The 21,440-nt window shown below is 35.6% G+C and overlaps 1 long non-coding RNA gene across 4 annotated transcripts in view; it reads right to left on the minus strand.

Annotated features, from left to right (window-relative positions):
• Positions 1-17,728, minus strand: part of LOC136042863 (uncharacterized) — a 35,483-nt gene extending 17,755 nt beyond the window's left edge. For 2 of the 4 annotated variants that reach the window (XR_010621461.1, XR_010621460.1), the window contains exon 1: positions 17,606-17,692. This is a non-coding gene — a long non-coding RNA (uncharacterized LOC136042863). The other 2 variants (XR_010621463.1, XR_010621462.1) reach the window with 2 other exon arrangements.
• Between the last annotated feature and the right edge of the window lie 3,712 nt (positions 17,729-21,440).

A 21,440-nucleotide genomic window follows, 5' to 3' on the forward strand; every position in this document is an offset into this window, starting at 1 on the left:
GGGAATGCTGTTTTAATATATCTAAGATGGACCTGCAAAAACATACAGAGACAAACTATAATTAGGCAATAGCTGGGAACACATTGGTATTGAGACAATCTTATCAAACCAATGTCTGACCATTATGATTTCCGCTATTGCAATACAAGTTTGATTTTAAAATCAAGGAAAAACACATATCATTCAAAAACCTTGGATCTTTAATCAACAAGTCTGACTTTATTGTTGCTCGCGCATTATACTCAAATTGAAGTACGGCGAATCACTCCTTTCCTATTTTCTGAAGATCAAGCATAGCCGCATGTTTATCACCGTGTATTTTTTTTGCTTGCTTCCGTCTACCGTCGAAACGCACCAAGTCAGCCAATTTGGAGCAGAGAGTTTTCCTCTTAAATCTTTGTGTTTAGTTTTAAACAATGCGTTACAACATTTTTAGTGTGTCTAGGAAGTTCGAAAATTAGAAAGATGCAACAAAAGAACTAACAGAATCTAAGAAAGTCAAATAATGAATCCCATTCCATATATCCAGTCAACTGAAATCCGATTCTAAATCTTTCAAAAATACTTAAACAAATATTTCCAAAGTTGGAAAGCACTTATAGATCTAGGTCACTGAGAAAACTTAAGCAAATGTTTGAATACGCCAATGAAGAAAACAAAGATATGTAAATAAAGATAAGAAAAGGTTCATAATAGGGAGCATAATGTATAAATGCCAAAAGAATACATCAATTTATCGAAAAACCTAGCTTAAATTATATTTTTGCTGACATAGATGGCATTGCTTGCTTACCTACCTGATTTCATTTTGTAAAGAATGAACTATAATAAAAAAAAAATCAAATGCAGTTTTCAAGTTCCAAATGTGTGTGCATACGAACCAAACGTTTTAATAGGAATGGTAACCAACCTTAATTCCCATGGTGAGAAAATATATACAGGATTGTCTTTTTCTTCTCTCTCTCTCTCTCTCTTCTTTTCATTTAATCCTTGGTTATCTAGACTGTTTATTAGGAACAGAATGAAAAAAAACAATATATAGTAGGAGAAAAATATTCAATTAAAAAAAAAAAGTAAAATTACGAGCCAACTTCCAAAAAGTCCTAATAGTTCATAGTCATACTAGGCTAACACAGCTAAGTATATAAAATTAACACGGGGCTGAGCAATAAATACCTTTACCGGTACTCAAGGCCGTTTCCAGAGGGAGGGGGTTACGGGGTTTGAACCCCCCCCCCAGAACCCTCCAATCTCTTTTCGCTCTTAAAAAGGCTACTAGAACTTTTAATTTTGAATCAAATTAGCTCCTTCAAAAGTTTCAACGATATTTCTAGCTATTATAGAGTGGTGTTGCCTATGATATTGCTTATAAGCCATTTTGAAAACTTGTATGTATACAGTTTTTTCGTTTCATTGAAACATCCCCTAAACGTTCCCTAAAAGTTTCACCTTAATACCCTTAGCGTCATAAGTCACAGTAAATGTAGTAGTAGTATTAACGGTATACATTTAGCGCCTTCTGGTTAGTTCAAATCCACGGCAACTTACCCTTAAAGGTCAAACTTAATAATGTAAGCTGTTCTTGAGATATTACTCTGTCAACTTTTTGAAAGTCCAAATTTTCATAGTTTATCTTGATTTAGTTCAACATCCACCTAAATATCCCTTAAAACTTCATCTTAATACCCTTAGCGTGCGTAGCAGCATTAGTAGCAAAATGCGCATAGAAGCTTCGGTTTCTTGAGCAACCCATTCAACACAGGCTGAAAGTTTCAACTTTATACCATGAACCGCTCCTGAAGCATTGATGATACGTCCTCTCGACAACCTGTGTAGGCATAGTTTGTTTCGGTTTAGTTCCATACAGTTTCAATATAACCTAAATGTTTCGCTCTTTTGACAAAATGCATGCACATAGCGTCTTTTGATTTAGTTCAAATTTCCCCTCAATATTATAAACTGATTAGCGTGTTAGTAGTAATTATGGTAATTGTAGTAGCATTGGTAGCATGCAAGTATTGCCTCTTTGATGATCTCCCTTATCATTTCCTAAAAGTTCCAAATATACTCAGTGATTCCTGAGTTAAGCCCTTTACACAGTCTGTTTACATATAACGTTTCCTGATCTAGTTTAACACTCTCATCAACATTATCTGAAAGGATCACCTGAATGTCCTTTGACTTCTGAGAAAGTAAAGTTTAAATATGCGTACCTTTCTCAATAACATATACTATATGTAAACAATGAACGAATTTCCTAACTTACCGCTCTTACCCTGAGGACTGTGGGGAGGTTGACATCCCCAAGACATAATTACTGGACCTTTCAACAATTTTGAACACAATAGATCTCTTAAAATTTTGATTAGATGTCTTTGGGAAATGATAGGCTTGGAGGGGGGACTGATTGCCCTCTATTCACTTTTGAGTCTTAAAAAGGGGACTAAAGCTTCCAACTTACAATCAAATGAGCCCTATCCGATCCAAAGTTTATACGACCACCTGCTCCATAAAAATATTATATGCCACGGGGCATAACTTACAACCCTTACCCCTGGAATCTTGGGAGTTGTGTCCACCCTAAAGACGTTGTTATATGCACTTTGAAACACTGGTAACAAAATAGCTATCTCGCAATTTCAATCGAATGCGTTTGAGAAAATAAAGATAGCACAGGGGGGGGATATTTTCCCTCCATCACGTTTGACTCTTAAAAGGGAACTAGGGGTATAGATCTCCAACCAAACGAGCCTCTTCTGAAGTTGACACGACCACCACTTACATGACTGTACATGCCCCAAGGGCGACACTTACAACACTTACCCCCAGATACTGGTATGTGGTGTCGACCCCAAAGGCCATGTTATGCGATCTTTGGACTATTTTGGACAAATGGCTATATCAAAATTTCTATCGGATGCATTTTGGGAAAATACGACATGGGGGAGGGAGTAGCTGGCCTCCGATCACTTTGATTCTTAAAAAGGGCACTAAACTTCTGATTTCCAATCCAGTGGGCCCCATTCAAAGTTTATGCAACCAAGCTTTCCATAAAAACCTTATTTGCCTTTGAGGCATAGCTTACAACCCTTGCCCTGAGGGCTGTGATGGGTTTTCATTCTCAAAATTCATAATTTCCAGACCTTTCAACCACCCAAAACAAAGTGACTATCTCAAAATTTTTATTAGAAGTATTTAGGGAAATGATGGACGTGGGGGGGGGGCTAGTTGCCCTAAAATCACTTACGACAATTAAAAATAGCATTAGCCTTTTCAATTTCCAATCAAATGATCTCTTCTCGAAGTTTCTACGACAACAAACGGCCACCTCACAGTTTCTATCAGATACTTTTCGAGAAAATAAGACGTACGTGATTAGGGGGGGGGGGGGGTATCTGCCATCCAATAGCTTTGACTCTTAAAGTAGGACACTCGAACTCCTGATTGACAATCCAATGAGCTCCCTATTCATACGACCACCCCTACTATAAAACCTTACATTCCTCCGGGACATAACTTATAACCCTTGCTCTGAGGTCTGTGGGGGGGGGGTATCATTCTCAAAGACATAATTCCCAGACCTTTCGACTACACTGAATAAAATAGTTATCTCAAAATTCCGATTAGATGTTTGAGGAAATGATTGGCTTGGGCGGGGGGGGGGGGGGTGCTGGTTGCCCTCCAATGCCTTTCGACTATTAAAAAGGGCACTAGAACTTCTGATTATCAATCCAATAAGCCCCCTCCTGAGTTTACACGACCACCCTTTCTATAAGAACCTTATATGCCCCCAAGGCATAACATACAACGCTTGAGTTGAAGGTTGTGGGGGGGGGTGTAGGGTTTAAATCCTCAGAAACATAATTTTCGGACATTGCATCTACACTGAACAAAATAATTATCTCGAAATTTTGATTGGATGTGTTTGGGGAAATGACTGGCATGGGGGGGGGGCTGGTTGCCCTCCAATCACTTTTGACTATGAAAAAGAGCAATAGCCATCTCAATTTCCAATCGAATGAGCTCTTTTTGAAGATTCTAGGACAATTCCTTGTCTACGAAGTACCCTGGTCTGTATTACGAATATAGACATAACGTGTCTTTAATAAAATTAAACTTTAATTAAAATTAAACAATTTTTGTTTAATAAAATTAAACAAAGCTTCAAAGCCCTGTTAGGTTTAAGTCACCTGTTAATGGTGACTTAATTCCCAGAGGGATGGCAGTAATGCGCCTCGCTTCAAATGTAGATTATGTTTCCATATAATTTGTGAATGAGGTGCTCAGTCACATAACAATTGCTAGTCGCTAAACCGAGGTCCAACTGAATATCATGAATAAATAAAAAGGGAGGGATGAGGTTATGCGCATGGAGCAGGGGTCAAATTTTGAAAAGGAACAGAAAAGAAGGGATGACAGTTCTAAACAAAATAACGAGAATTTAAATAACAAAATCTATCAAGGCCCTTTCGAAGAAAATGAATCTAGGATACTGAAATCAGACCTGAATATAAAACAAGGCTGAGGAAGATAAAGCCTAAGTACAATATTGATAAAGATAGGACCCTCTGATTCCCGTGCACGCTTTTCAATATTGATCAGGAAAGAAACTAGTTTAAAAATACTTGAGTGGAAGGAGTGTGGCAATGACATAGGATGAAAAGCAAAGAAAAAAGAGAAAGGAAATTCTGGGCATCACTTCTCTTCCAGGCAACAGCAGACAGCTTGATTGGATTATTGTCCATTCATCAACAATAATGGTTATGTTTCTACTTGATAAAAGGGCCAGAGCTAAGGTTTGGCGGTAAGATGAAGACTCAAACCTCAAATAACAGCAATTCTTTCGAACGTTTCAAATTTCTTGACAAGGCATTGGCTCTAGAAGAATTGAAAAAAAAAAAAAATGGCAACTCCGTTCAATCAACTCAGCTTCAAGTCAGACATGGGCATTCTCTTGAAGCTTGGTTAAAGGATTCTCAATATAAACCATAAAGTTATCAAGATATTATCAAATTATACAGTTTCATTTCCAGCAGAAATCAGGAAAGAGATCCTTGACAAGGTCTCGATAGAGAATCTCCTTTTGGGATGTCAGATACAACAGTCAGGGCTGATGAGCTGGCAGTCTCAATCCACGTTACCGAATCGGAGGAGACGGCTAGAAAGAGACCACACAAAACCTGGTAGGGTATGACAGAACATAGTATTACGTATTACGAATATAGACATAACGTGTCTTTAATAAAATTAAACTTTAATTAGAATTAAACAATTTTTGTTAAATAAAATTAAACAAAGCTTCAAAGCCCTGTTAGGTTTAAGTCACCTGTTAATGGTGACTTAATTCCCAGAGGGATGGCAGTAATATGCCTCCCTTCAAATGTAGATTATGTTTCCATATAATTTGTGAATGAGGTGCTCAGTCACATAACAATTGCTAGTCGCTAAACCGAGGTCCAACTGAATAACTTGAATAAATAAAAAGGGAGGGATGAGGTTATGCGCATGGAGCAGGGGTTAAATTTTGAAAAGGAACAGAAAAGAAGGGATGACAGTTCTAAACAAAATAACGAGAATTCAAATAACAAAATCTATCAAGGCCCTTTCAAAGAAAATGAATCTAGGATACTGAAATCATACCTGAATATAAAACAAGGCTGAGGAAGATAAAGCTTAAGTACAATATTGATAAAGATAGGACCCTCTCATTCCCGTGCACGCTTTTCAATATTGATCAGGAAAGAAACTAGTTTAAAAATACTTGAGTGGAAGGAGTGTGGCAATGACATAGGATGAAAAGCAAAGAAAAAAGAGAAAGGAAATTCTGGGCATCACTTCTCTTCCAGGCAACAGCAGACAGCTAGATTGGATTATTGTCCATTCATCAACAATAATGGTTATGTTTCTACTTGATAAAAGTGCCAGAGCTAAGGTTTGGCGGTAAGATGAAGACTCAAACCTCAAATAACAGCAATTCTTTCGAACGTTTCAAATTTCTTGACAAGGCATTGGCTCTAGAAGAATTGAAAAAAAAAAAAAAAATGGCAACTCCGTTCAATCAACTCAGCTTCAAGTCAGACATGGGCATTCTCTTGAAGCTTGGTTAAAGGATTCTCAATATAAACCATAAAGTTATCAAGATATTATCAAATTATACAGTTTCATTTCCAGCAGAAATCAGGAAAGAGATCCTTGACAAGGTCTCGATAGAGAATCTCCTTTTGGGATGTCAGATACAACAGTCAGGGCTGATGAGCTGGCAGTCTCAATCCACGTTACCGAATCGGAGGAGACGGCTAGAAAGAGACCACACAAAACCTGGTAGGGTATGACAGAAATTAAGGACGGGAATCGCTCTTGAAAACTAACTTTTTAGTTTCTTGACTAAGCAAGTACAATGTCTGATCGGTTTGATGGGACCCAGCGAACAGTATTAGAGCTCCTCGACCGTCAAGTGTCTTATGTTCCCAACAAGTTTCACATGCTAAATACCAGCATGGACCATGGTTGAAAAAAATATCCTTTAATATCCAATCTTGTCAATAACCTGACACGTATAAAGTATCCACTGTACAGCAAGGAGTGAAGCCATACAAGCAGTAGTTACTTTATTTGAAGGAATAATCTCAGTCCTGGATGAAATATTAAATAAAAAAACAAGTTTTTGTAACTGAAAGTAATGAGCAACATTAAAACTTAAAACAACAGAAATTACTTCGTATATGAAAGGGGCTGCTTCCTCATCAACGTCCCGCTCTTTACCCTAAAGTTTGACTCTTTCTCTCAACTCTAAAGTTTAAAATTTTAGCGTAAAGAGCGTAAAGAAGAAATATTAAGAGCAGTGCAATGGAAATTCTCGAAGACGTTCCAAGTGAAGCAGCCAAGTCAAAAATGAAAGTGAACCCCCCCCCCCATAAATCTCACATTATAACATTTAGTTTTTTTAAATCAAAGCCATCATTTATAACCCCAATACCTAATGAAGTAGTTACAACAAGAACTAAACTTTTAGGAGTTACACTGACTAGCGATTTGAAATGGGAGGCCCACATTTACTCTATTGTTAAACAGGCTAGTACATCTTTGTCTCTCCTTAAGCTATTTGCTAAATATTCATGCCCAAAAGCATATATCCTCTGCCTTTACATGTCTTTTATCCATCCACTGCTTGAGCATGTTAGCCTGGTGTGGCATTTTGGCATTACAGTGCATCAGTCTAATAGGCTAGAAATTATCCGGAAGAGAGTCCTGAGAATTATTGACAGTCAGTAGAAAGTGCCTGACATTCTCCTCCTCAAGGAAATCTGCCTCCCTACCTTGGCATCCAGACGTATAACTCTTGGTATCAATTTCGGAAATAATCTGCATTGTAACCCAAGCTTTCAATGAATACTCCCAGCCCATTATTTCCCTCCAAAGCCCAGTTTACCCCGATCAAAAGCACAAGAAATCCCCGGTTTTAAATCCTACTAATGAAAGAAGTAAGCGTTACAGAAAGAGGTTTGTGCCAGCGTTTGTTGAAATTATAAATAAACAATATCTGTAAAGCATCACTTTAATGTGTCATTTGCATTGTTAATGTATTATTTTTTTTTTTTTTTATTTGACAGGGCAGTTGGATTCATCACTGTATGTTTTTTATAATGTGCTTATGTTTTTACTAATGCCCTCATTTTTATTCATTTTACTTATATTACTTACTTTTACTTATTTTACTCACATTTTACTTAAGTTTGTGTATTTAAGTACTTAATTTTATTCATTTTATTCATTGTATTAATTTTATTTGACAGCCTAGTTTGGTTCATCACTATAGGCAATGTTTTAATATTTCACTTGTGTCCCTTTTTGTTTTTGTTTAGTTTTTTTTTATACAATGTAGGCTAGCTGACTGAAGGCAACAAGTTCGGTGATTTTTATGCTGTGAGAGTTAGCTTGATAATAAAGTATTATTCTATTCAAAAATGCTATCCTCAGCCTAAAAAAAAAAAAAAAAAAAAAAAAAAAAAAAAAAAAAAAAAAAAAAAAAAAAAAAAAAAAAAAAAAAAATCTGGTGTTTATTCTTCTTCAAAGCCATTAAGAAATGGCATTAATGGGAAACCTTACAATACGCTGGAAATTTTTCCCATTCGAGCTTTGAAAATCTATTTCTAATTTGGGGTATCTATAGGCAAAAGTTCGCTCTGAACTAATCTGAAGCTTCTGTGGCAACCGCGACATGAAGAATCAGTAGTAAACCTTAAGTAGGTAATACTTTCTCCCTTTTCGCCAAAAACTCTTTAAGTCTTAATTTCTTCTGATTTCACTGGAGTTACCGGTAAATTATGAAATACAGTTATGGGATGAGCGTAGAACGAGATAGGGATATAATAGATTTTAAATCTTTAAAACAACCAAAACGACACATATGCAACAAAATATAATCATATCCTCGGTTTTCTAAATTGAATTGGCACCGCCATCTAAGCAGCTGTTGGAGCTATCCTAACATTTCTATCTGCAAAAGTTCAGGAATATCTTTCAAAGCATTTGATTCAATATGCATATCACAAAAAAAGGGACTGCGAGGATATTAAGCTCTCTTTAAGTATTGATAAAAACACTATTAAACATTTGCTCGTAATATGGGCAAGTCATTTTGACCTGAATTTAGAAATACTTTTAGAATTCTTGATGTGCAGTTTGATAAAAATTTACGGAACAAAACTATTCGAGCATGTGCTTCGTCTCCCACCCTCTATGGTCTGCAGTATGTATACTCCACCTCCAACTCCCCTTAAAAAACAGTGCACACAATTGGTCTGCAGCCCCTTGAGGGTCAGGCATGATCCAAACCTTTTCCTTCTTTTTGCCCAATAGTGTTCCCTTATGGAAAATAAGCTTTTAACCTTTTTCCGGCTAAAATTCGGACCGCAATCAAAGAATAAATAATTTCACGATAAAATATTACCATCTACAGTAAATTGATAAAAGAAAATGGATAACTATTTAAGCACGACACGTTTAAAATTTTCGTACCAAAAATTTGCTCTTCTACAAAAGACTATCATAAAAATATGAAATTGACAAACATATCTCACAGTTATTGCTATATAACCATAAAACTCAAAAGCATGCAGAGGCTTACATAGAAGTGTGTTTGGATTTTTTTTTTTTCTTTTAATGAAATTTCGAATTAGAAATAAAAAAACTAATTAAATGACAGCCTTGGAAGCAGCGCTAAAACTATTCCGAGTTCTCTGCTACCCAGTCTTTAAAAGGTGGATCCAAAAACAGGGCAATTTTCTAAGCTATTGATGATAATTGACAGTTATTTGAATCTACATAGAAATATGTTAAGATGTAAATTATTCTAATATGTAACCTAGTTTTACCAACGGTATCATTCGTTTAATCCAATCCCATCAGTTCGTTTAATCCAATCCTATCAGTGTATTGAAAATCAGCTTGCCATTTTTGTCAATTTTTTTTACTGTGCAGTAGCATATTTGCAACAACCATTTGAGTTTTTTTTAACTAGTTTACTTATTTAATTGGTAAATCTCTCTAAACCTAGAGAAAACGATGAGAAACCTGGTTATTTTTAAATATTAATTTAGGAAATCATTTTCCAAAAAAAAAAAAAAAAAAAATGTAAAGAGCCATATTAAAGCTTATGACAAGCAGAAATTAAGTCACAGAACAATTCAAGCCTAAAGTGAACATAAATTACTGTTGATGAATAATTGAAACTCAACAAAGCAGAAATTAAAGAGAATGATCATATAAAACTTAAAGATAATAGAACCTACTAAGAGTGATTCAACATACATTAAAACAAATAGAAATGAATAATCAAGTCAAACTTAAAACTAGCGGAAAATACCACAAATAGGAGTAGAGCCATCAACCCCTAAAATTTGTATAGACCAGAGCATCAGTCACTCTAGCCTGAAAAAAATTGTATTTTGAGAAGCGTGTTTTTTTTATCAACACCAGCAACAGCAAAACAACAGAAAATTATCCCAGGGCTAATCATGGTTTACAAATAACAGTGGTACGATCCTCAAAGCAGCTTTATTGTTAATTGTACTTCATTGGAAATGATAAGTATTTTGAACAGGATGGTTTTTTTTCCAAACTTCAACAAAAGACGAAAGAAAATTACTACAATAATCAAAATTATTGGAAAGAGAGTGATAGTTTAATAATTAATCATATTAGTTCCTGAAAGTTTCTACAATTTCTTATTCTATTATATATAAAAAAAAAACACACTTTGTGTTTAGTTAAGTGCAAATGATGCTCTCTCCTTTCATAAGTTTAGGGGGCAATAGACCTACTCCTGTTTATGGTATCTTCTGTTTGTTTTAAATTTTAAGTTGACTATTTATTTCTCATTTTGATTTCTTTTCGTTTTAGGTTTCCATTATTCATTAATAGTAATTGCTGTTATCTCAAGTTTGAAATATTTCATGATTTTATTTCAGTTCACCTTAGGTTTTTACATAGGTCTTTATATTTCTTGGGAAAACTTTGTTGGGTATTTTCGTTTAGTTAATTCCTGCTTGTTTTCAACTGATATAGTTTTAATACTGGTTAAAATTAAGAAGATATGCTTACCTTTTCAGTTTTTCTACTTAAAAATTCTAATGTTGGCTGTAATTTGCAATTTGGACAAAACTTGAATACTTAATCAAATTTTTGATCACAAGTACAATTTGCTATAAATTTTGAATGATAGTTTTACAACACGATTTCGGGTCAAAGGGTAGGTGAATCATTAGTCATTTGGATTGAAAATCTGCACCACATCTTGGTCTTCAATAGGACTGAAACCATCCTGACCCTCATCCTGTAGAAACCCTTGGATGTGCATGCATTGTAATCCATCATTTTATTAAAATAGTGTTTCATATTATATTTTGTTGTATCCCTTTGACTGTTTCAACAAACGTACACTGAAGTAGTTTATTAAAGAACTAAATTAAAAAAAAAAAAAAATGTCAACTGAAAGTAAGGAGCTACATTAAAACTTAAAACAAACAGAAATTATTTCATATATCAGGGGGACTACCCCTTTCTCAACCTTCGTCCTTTGCACTAAAGACTTAGATTTCTTTAAAAATACTTCTTATGCAATCTTTCTAGAAGAACTGTGACAAAAAATAAGACTTCAGCACAAAGTGCAAGGATTAAGGAAGTGTTGCAAAATTTTCTTTTGCATAGTGTTTGTCTTCATTGTGGTCCCATGTCAGTGTCCACATGCCCCTTGAGTCTCAGCTAATCCTAGAAACTGACAAACTGACAAAAGTTTTGTCAGACCAAGGCTAGAAACTGGCATGTCAATTGTATCTCCCTTCTACAAAGTGGACAAGGACATGATAGAGAAAGTACAGAGGAGAGCAACAAAGATAGTAGACGGATGCCAACATCTTCCTTACCCAATGAGACTACAAACTCTGAACTTATGCAGTATGACTTACTGAAGAAAAAGGGGTGACATGATTAACACTTACAAATTGATTCACAACAATCCAATTCATGGTCTCTTCTTCATATATTCATCACAGCGGACAAGGGATCATTCTAAGAAGCTCATAAAGGTCAACGCTCAGAGGAGGAAACGCCATCACTTCCTAACCAACCGGGTAGTAGACCAGTGGAACTCCCTGAGCAATCATACTGTATCCAGTAAGACCGTCAAAGAATTCAAAGTCTCACTTAACAAGGAGTGGAGCAATAAGGAATGGAGGCTGGAATGGGACACCTTGGAGTCCCAGACCAGAAAATAAACCCTAGTCAATAAAACCAACTCAATATTCAAAACAATTCCGAATCAATCCACATGGCAATTTTCAAAGAAATGCTGAGCAATGCTACAGGATGGAAAATCCTTCAATTGCTCCAAGTTGCAATTTAAGGTAATATCTATTCAGCCAATCTTCAAAATGTCATTATTACTGTTGGAGTCTATCTAGCCCAGGCCACAAACCTTGTAAGTTTCAAGTCTAGCCTATCAGAGACATAAAAAAAATAATTCTGCTTGATTTTTGGGCGTCATCAACCAATACAACCAAATTAGATCCAAGTTTGCTTTCAGAAAAGGTCCACCTAGCCAAGAATCTTGTGAACTGTCATTTTCAAGCAGATTAGAACAACGAAATTTAAAGCCCCGTTTTTATGCATCCTGTTTAGTCTTTTGTTCTGGAATGAACAAAAATATTAAAATTCCATCAACTGGCCTAAAAAAAAGTATTATAAGTCCTACCTGATCAGAAAACAAGCATTTAGGCCTATTCTCAGGTGAAACTATCAGTTTCAAGTTTTGGGAAAAAAACTGTTGGTCCTTCTTTTATTGATTGGTCCTTTTACAGACCAATCAATATTGAGAAGACAAAAATGTTTTATACTTTATCCCTTTCCCTCAACATAACAACACCTAGTTTCTTTTGATTTACTTTGCAACTTAACAATGCATAAACCTGAAGTCCAGCAGGAGCCTATGTTGCAGAAATGTTCTGTTGGGTTGGAGACAAAAAAATAGCCCCTTCCCCATCCCTCTGACACAAACTTTGATATTCAAGACATCCAGTATTTGGACAGCTTATATGCAACCTTATTAAGCATCATAAAATTTACAACAAAATAGATATTTCAAAATTTATTCAATATCAAACAGATTAGGCAAGAGCTGGATAGCAGCCTTTAGAAAGGTTTCAGACTTAAGTTTCAAATTGGCCAGGAAAAACTTTTTGTGGCTCTTTTCCAGTCACTTAACCCCTCCTCCTTCCCACAGCAGAAAGTTTCCTGAAAGTTTCACACCACTGGATTCTCCAGATAAAACACCCCTTCCCCTTCTGTCTGCAATAAACTATATCTGTAGTGAATTGACTGCTTCCATAACTTACAACCCTTGTCCCAATGACTCTGAGGGTTATATCATCCTTACATGCAAATTTATTTATTTTTTCAACAGTTCTGGACAAAACAGGAGCCTAAAAATGTTGACCACATGTCCTAAGGGGTTACACAAGGACTAGATACCCAAACAGGTTCTAAGACAGGTACAAGTTGCTCTCAAACTTAAATTTGCCTTTTAAAAAGGGACTAGAAATCTATAAATGTTAATGGAATGAGCATCCCCCAATGTTTCATGAGCACAAGGAGGTATTTTTCCTTACCCATATGGAATAAATTATGCTTGGTTGTAGGACTTATTGTTACCCATTATTCTCATAATAAAGGTGTAGCCCAGAAATGTTTATAGAAATCAGGAGGAATTAGATATCTTATTATATTATAATTCTGACCTTCCCTAGAACTAATTCTATATTTATCTGATGGCTCAATGAGAGTTAACATGTTCTGGCATTAAAAATGCACCTACAGAGGCATCCCCCCCTTGTCCCCAACCATAAAATAAGCAGCCAATTTTAATTCATAATAGCTGATGTGTACTTACACATCAAATGACAATTATATTCTTCTGCAATAAAAAGGGTGGTATCACCCTGCAGTACCCTTATTCAGAAAAATATATAAGAAACAAAAATTAAAACATAAAAGGATTAGAAGTTTCTGTGAATGAAGACATGAAACATAAAATGAACAGAATCTACAATGAACAACGAAGCCAAACTTAAAACAACTGGAAATTGCCACAATTATTTTGATAGAAACAGATTTCATAGAAAGAAAAACATCATTGATGCAAATTTATGACATACTAGCATCAAAGCTTACCTGATCAACCTCTACCATGAAGAACACGAAAGCAAGATAATTTAGTTCCCATGAAAGCAAGAATAAACCATTGTAATTCTTTTGTCCTGGTTTTTGTTGATATGTACAATAAGAGTTAATGTTTATACTTTGATTTATATTTACATTTGTAGTTTGATTTTGAATATGTTGTAAAGAAATGCAAAGCAGCAATAGCTGCCAAGTTTTTTGCTATTAAACCTGTCTACTACTACTACTACTAAAGCTTGTTGGATGACAGACATAAAAAAGAGAATTGGCCATAGTGTATTCTCTTTTGTGAGGACTAAATAAAAACTGAGTATAATTCTACTTTATCTACTTTTGGCTATCTTGAAAAGGAGTCCTGGGAAGGTATTTTGAAGTAACTACCTCAATTCTTTCTCTCTCTGGAGGGGCCTGGCCTTTGATGACCTTTAAAAATCTTTGTGTTGTAAAAGTGAAACCTTGCAAAATAGATATTCTGCTTAAATGAAGAACAACAAAACTGTTTTCAACTTCACAACTTTGCTCAATCTCAATTTTTTTGGTTGCAAAGATCTTTCAACAGCCCTGATTTTCGCGGAGATTTTGGAGTTTCTAAACAATATTAAAGTTACCTTGTGATTCTGTTACATTTTCAAATGAAAAAGTAAATAAAAATGAGCTAGCTTATAATGTAGATCTGCTGTGCAGAAGAGAGCAAGAGTGAGTAGGAAGAGTCATATTGGTACCAGCCAGCCTCTAGGCCTTAAACCGCTGGGGACAGGTAGCTCAAGTACTCGCACTTCCCACTAACCAAACAGAAGAGAGGAGAAGGTGGCAAAGAAGGATATACCTTCATACAAATTCTGGAATTGGAACTTTATGATGAAAGCATTTTTGGAGGCCTATTCTCTAACAGGAAGAAGAGGTCATAACAGACAAATGAAGTCCTTTGATCAAAGTATGACAAGAAGAAGAAGATCCAAAAACACAAATTTTGTCCTAAATTTAAAAAAAAAAACCATCAATATAGCTTAAAATTCCACTCAAAAAGCAGGAATTGCATTTTCAAAACTAAAACCAGAGAAAAAGAAACTGACAACTGAAAATTAATACAAAATGTTACTTTGTCAAAACTTCAATAGGTACCTGTCAAGTAGGCAAATGTCTAAGATTTAGAAACCAAAAGAGGGTTAACATGGAAGCTTAGGAATGCCTTTCCATAGTATTTTTTGGCCCTGGATTCATTACTGAAAGTTTGATTTTCCTAACATAACCCCTTTCCAAGATAGCCAAAAGTAGCCAAAGTAAAATTTTATCAAAAACTATTGCCCCCCACAATACACAATTCAGAGTTGATGACCCCCTTCCCAAACAGAACTATCCAGAGTTTGAAATCAATCAACCTAGATATGAGATAAAATAGAATATATCTACTAGAACTAAAATTTTGGAGATACTTATTCATGAAAAGAAGACAGATTACCAAAGATTGTCCTTTTTGGCCAACCGTCTGGGGCTACACGGAAAGCAGGTCGTCCTTGTCTGGGTTGGGAGGATGTCAGAAATAAGGATTTAAAGGAAATAGGAACTTCCTGGGAGGGTGTAAAGAGGGAGGCTTTAAATAGATTAGGTTGGAGGAGGAGCGTGCGTAGCTGTGTTGGCCTCAGGCGGCTTGGTGCTGCAGTGAGTTATTAGTAGTAGTAGTAGAATGAAAAAAAGAAGTCTAGAATCAAACTTGAGCCCTTGATACCAAGATTGGGACTCTAGTGCTCTAACCATTTAGCTTGCCAAGCATCCCAATTGGCTTTATACTTTTAGTGTATTTATCAGAGGAAGCACTTGGTAAATGTAGGTATTGTCAGAACAATTTTTTGGGTCATGAAACTATTGTTAATAGATGCATTTTGACTCTTTGAACATCTTTTCTCTCTTGCAAAACTACCATAAAGTCACCATTATGGAGTTATTCCAGCCCAAATATTCTTATATTTATACATATAGAATTGTAATCATTTCTGTTTTTGTTAATTGGAAATCACTAACATTTTAGGACCAAGAATTGCTCTGTGGCTTTTAGAGACAATTTGTACAAATTTTGGATGTTTTTAGAGAAGATTATTTATGAAAGAATTGGCCTAAAATAATCTGCCTTTGGAAAGTACTTAACCTAACTTCTATCTAATATCTATTTTCTATTGTGCATATTATCATCAAATAATGCTTGAAATAAAAAAAAGGGCTAACTTTGAATAAAAATAACTTGCTTACCATAATGTAGTACTTGTGTATTCTCTTGGCTGGCTGCAAATGTCAGTCAATCAACCACTTTGCTCTTAAGATAACAATTATATAACTCAAGAATGATCATACAAATTAATTATTCACAATATTTCAAATAAGCTGCTATTTGCACAATCTCAATTTCATCCTCTTCTGTGACAGAGGCTGCTTGTACCCTCATGGACATCAGCACATAGAGCTTTGCAGCTAGAACAAAAAATGCATGTAGGAGTTTTTTCTTGTCTCCTACAGTGGAAATAAAGAAATACCATGCCAGGCATTGGTACATAAAATTTGGGCTTGCACCAGGAATTGGTACATAAAATTTGGGCTCATGCCCAGCCTCTTGATACAGTTTTTCAGACCCAAGCACATTCTCTGTATGGTCTGGGTGTGAAACTGAGGATTATCCAGGGATACAAAATTTTCTAAATGACTGATGGAGTGGTGCATATACCCCAGATTCTTGAGGGTTCCATATGCTGGGATGGGGACATCCCAAGGCAGTCTTTGACTGATGAGTAGTCCCAATTGTGGGACAGAAAATGATTGGTAAATAGCAAAATCTTTCATACTTGCAACCTTGCTTGGTGGAGGAATGTTCCATTATAATCAGATATGGAAAATCCATATCAACACCTTTTTCTAGTTTTCAGAACAACATAAGATCTTGTACATTTCCATATGTGATGATCCTGCTCTCAGAAAAGACACTCATTGTTGCATTTGAAGCATTTCACCAACTTTGGGATCACTCTATGGTTTCTCAGAAACTCTAAGCATTTCACATTATCTTTGTAAAATGTCACTATGCCCTCAAAATAATCAATTTTGTAGCCAGAGTGAAGCTCTGCCATGCTTTCAATTAAATTCAAAACATGTAAACTAGATCTCCTGTGTTTCTTCTTGTGAGAAATTTCTCAAATACATCTTAAGGATTTTATGATTATTCAATAGCAGCAATAGCACAATCAATCTTACAGAAAAAAGACTAAAAACCAGTGGAAATTGACAGAAAAATGACCAACTTTCAATTTGAATAACTCCATAATGGTGAGACAGCAAAGAATTTGCTACATAAATAAGTTGTTCACATTGATGATAACTGTGTATCTACCCTAGTTTCATGACCCCAAAAAAATTATTCTGGTAATACCAACATTGACCATACTTATAACTCTGGAGATGTATCAAATAATTGAAAATTTGAGGTTCTATGGCCCTTTTTTAAGATCCAAAATTATTGGAGGACAACCAGCTCCACTTACATGCCCCTTAGGGCTACTGGGTCTACTAAAGAAATCTGATTAAAATTTTGAGACAGTGGCCTATGTTGTTCAAAGTAGTCAAAAGCCTAACAATATGCCAATGCCAATGAGGCCTATTGGCTCTGCGTATTTGTCTATACATTGTGGCTAATAATAGCCTACCTCCTAGGTTAACCTGTAGACTATAACCAATTTTATTCAGCAATTAGCCTAGGACAGTTCATACTCAAAATAGTATTCCAGGCTTTTACCTCCAATACAAGTGCTGTCAATTTTTGCTTTGCCTTACAAACAGCCCACATTTAATAAAGATTAGCACCTAAGATATTTTCCAAACTTTTATTGACCTTCTATGTCTTTTGTTCAGGTCTTATTTACAATTAATGTCCTTCAAACCCTTTTATGAGGTGTGATACATGAGTTTAAAATGCTTTACTTCTTCTCAATGTAGCCTGTCTTCTTCAAGAACCTTAAATGTTTTGCCACACAACCAACAGTGTTGTTGACCAAAATCTAATATTGCATATATCGATGTATGTTTGCTGGACAAACAAAAAGTATGTCATACAGACATTCAACTGATACAAAATTATGGTACTAATCTATTTAGCACTTATATTTGTCTATACTCACTTCCTCAGGCCTATTGCTAGCATAAAAGTCATTTTACATAGCCTAAAGGCAACCGGAGGCCAATCATGGGTGTTTTAAGGGAGGTCCACCCTACAAAACCTTTCGATCAGCCTAGAAAAATTACCAGTATGGAAAATATATTTGTTTTGAGAAGAATGTTTATTTCAAATTCTTGTTAACTTAATTAATTATCCTCGGTTACCCCAATTTTTCCAAATACTATCACAAATCGCTGCGGCAGTTTCCCAAGAAGCATTTACTAGATGCACTATCATGGTATGCATAATTTGCACAGAGATCAAGTGCCTTGTTCTAGTTTCGTTCTTAATATCCATCACCAATCTTCAAGCAACCATACCGCGAGTGATTTTTACTTGAAAATTGGGCTTGTTTTGTGAACAAGCTGTTGATTGACTATTGATTGATATTTTTCAGCTATTAAATGTGGATCTGTCCGTCTGTCTGTGGATCAGGTGACGTCATGTTTCTGTGTCGACTGACGTCATGAAGTTAGTTGTCGTCATTTTTGCTATGACGGTGACGTCATTAACGGTATTTAAGGCATTTGTTCCCGGAAAAATGTTTAATTGTAAAATGACTGAAGAACCTACAATGGCAATAGCCGAGGAAGCTGCTCAAAGAGTTTATGCCAAAAAACTTGCTACAGATAGAGAAAGTAAGAAAAGAAAGCGTTCCGAGGAATCAAAAGAACAGCAAAAAAACAGGCTTGCAGCTGATAGAGAAAGTAAGAAAAGAAAGCGTGGCGGGAAATCACAAGAACAGCAAGAAAACAGGCTTGCGGCTAAAGAACGCAAAACCGCGCAGTTAGATGAAAATCCACCTGGACAGCGAGAGTCAAACATATCAAAACTGAAAATGATAGCGATGATGATTGGGTTTGGGATTTTGACTTGGATAAGGTCATCAATGCCTACCAGATTTAAGTTAAAAAAAACAAAGGTTCGTCGATATGTACTTTATAGTGACGCTGAAAAATAAAGAAGAAAAAGAAAACTGAAAAAAGAAAAAAGGTAAAAAACTAAAAAAAAAATAAAAAGAACCGGGACACAGGGATTGTTCGAATAGAAATTACAGACCGGGACACCGGGACACAAATGACGACCGGGACACCGGGATACAGGGAATATAAATGACGACCGGGACACTCAAAGAGAAATTACAAACTGGGACACTGGGACCCAAATGACAACCGGGACATAGGGAATATAAATGACGACCGGGACACAGGGGCACATCATTAGAATAATGAGGTATAGATCTGAATACGGATTGTTTTTCCCATGGACAATTATATGTTGCATGTTCAAGAGTCAGTAAACCTGACAATCTATTTATATGCACAGACAATGGGACAGCGAAGAATGTTGTATATTCGCATGTTTTACGTAGTTAAAAACATATATTTATATCTATCTCTATTCACAGGTGGGACACAGGGACACAACTACAATGGCGCGTAACTAATATGGCGCGTAACGACTTACGCGCGCGGGGGGGCTTGGGGGGGCGCGAAGCGCCCCACCAACTAGGTGTTGGGGTGGCGCGGCATCGTAGCATCGATGAGTTTAAGCAATTCTTGTCAACTGATTGTTTCGCCTATAAAGAATATTATCTCGAGGTAAGAACTGATCACCGACCACAACGATTGCCACTTTGTTGATAGTTGCGTATCAGGAGGCATCAATTCGATTGCTGTTTTTAAGCAGAAGCACTAAATTATTATTTTTGTGGAAAAGATGATATATATAAATATATATATATATATTTTCTTTTTAGTTTTTTTGTAGTTTTTACCTTTTGTAGTTTTTTTCTTCTTTTGTATTAATGCTAAGGCCAAGGTTCAAACCTGGAGCCTCTCGGACCTAGAACCTGAAACATAACGCTTTACCAACTCAGCTACTTCGGCGTGAATACATTCGTTTTGAGCAGCTTCCTCGGGTGTTGCCATTGTAGGTTCTTCAGTCATTTTACAATTAGAAATTTCTCTTTCAACGGTCTTCTTACAATTAAAAATTTGTCTTTGAACGATATTCTTAAATACCTGTGTCCTGGTCGTCATTTATATTGCCTGTGTCCCGGTCGTCATTTGTGTCCCGGTATCCCAGTCTGTAATTTCTACTTAAGTGTCCCGGTCGTTATTTATATTCCCTCTGTCCCGGTCGTCATTTGTGTCCCGGTCTGTAATTTCTCTTTGAGTGTTTTTTCTTTTTAGTATTTTTTAGTTTTTTACATTTTTTCTTTTTTCTGTTTTCTTTTTCTTCTTTATTTTTCAGCTACACTATGAAATACATATCGCCGAACCTTTGTTTTTTAACTAAAATCTGGTAGGCATTGACGACCTTATCCAAGTCAAGATCCCAAACCCAATCATCATCGCTATCATTTTCAGTTTTGATATGTTTGACTCTCGCTGTCCAGGTGGATCTTCATCTAACTGCGCGGTTTTGCGTTCTTTAGCCTCAAGCCTGTTTCCTTGCTGTTCTTTTGATTCCTCGGCACGCTTTCTTTTCTGACTTTCTCTATCAGCAGCAAGTTTTTTGGCATAGACTCTTTGAGCATCTTCATCTGCTTTTGCCATTGTAAGTTCATCAGTCATTTTAAACTTAAACATTAATAGATTTCTACGTGAACATATATGTCTTAAATATCTTTAATGACGTCACCGTCATAGCAAAAATGACAACAACTAACTTCATGACGCCAGTCGACACAGAAACATGACGTCACCTGATCCACAGACAGACAACTTATTTTTATATATATAGATAGATATAATTCTAAAATTGTCAGGTAATTTTCTATTTTGAAATAAAAACTAAAAATTATTGCTCAGACTACATAAATATTTTTGATATTTACATAATAGCTTTAGTGGTTCTGGACTGAAAACTAAATATGCTAATCAAATTGGGAATTGTAATCTTTTAGGTTGAAAAGGCAGATCCATTGGAATCATGAGAACGCGTGGAATAAGAAAAGCCTCACCCTCAAAAGGCCCTGTCAAGATTGTTGCCTCTATTACGTTATAACAGACATAACACGTCATTTGTGTCCCGGTGTCCCGGTCTGTAGTTTCGTTAGTCGACAAACATGACGTCAGACGACAAACAACTTGATGACGACATACAGCTCAATCCTTATAATGACGTCAGTCGACAAACATGACGTCAGTTGACACACAAACATGACGTCAGTCGACAGACAGACAAACAACTTATTTTTATATATATAGATATATTTTCATAAATATATATATATATATATATATATATATATATATATATATATATATATATATATATATATATATATATATATATATATACAGTTTATTCTTTAGTTTTTTTTTCTTTTTTAGTTTTTTCTTTCTTTTTAGTTTCATCTTTTTATTGATTTGTTTTCTTCAATTTTGTCAATGTTCATTCTAACATTGACACTTGGAAAAATCTTTACGTGCCAAGCATGCTAAAGCTCCAACAATTTATATTAAACCTCAAAATTTGGGGTATCTGTTTTAAGGTTTTCGAA

The sequence above is a fragment of the Artemia franciscana genome, unplaced genomic scaffold, assembly GCF_032884065.1.
Source record: "Artemia franciscana unplaced genomic scaffold, ASM3288406v1 Scaffold_2236, whole genome shotgun sequence".
Classification (NCBI taxonomy): domain Eukaryota; kingdom Metazoa; phylum Arthropoda; class Branchiopoda; order Anostraca; family Artemiidae; genus Artemia; species Artemia franciscana.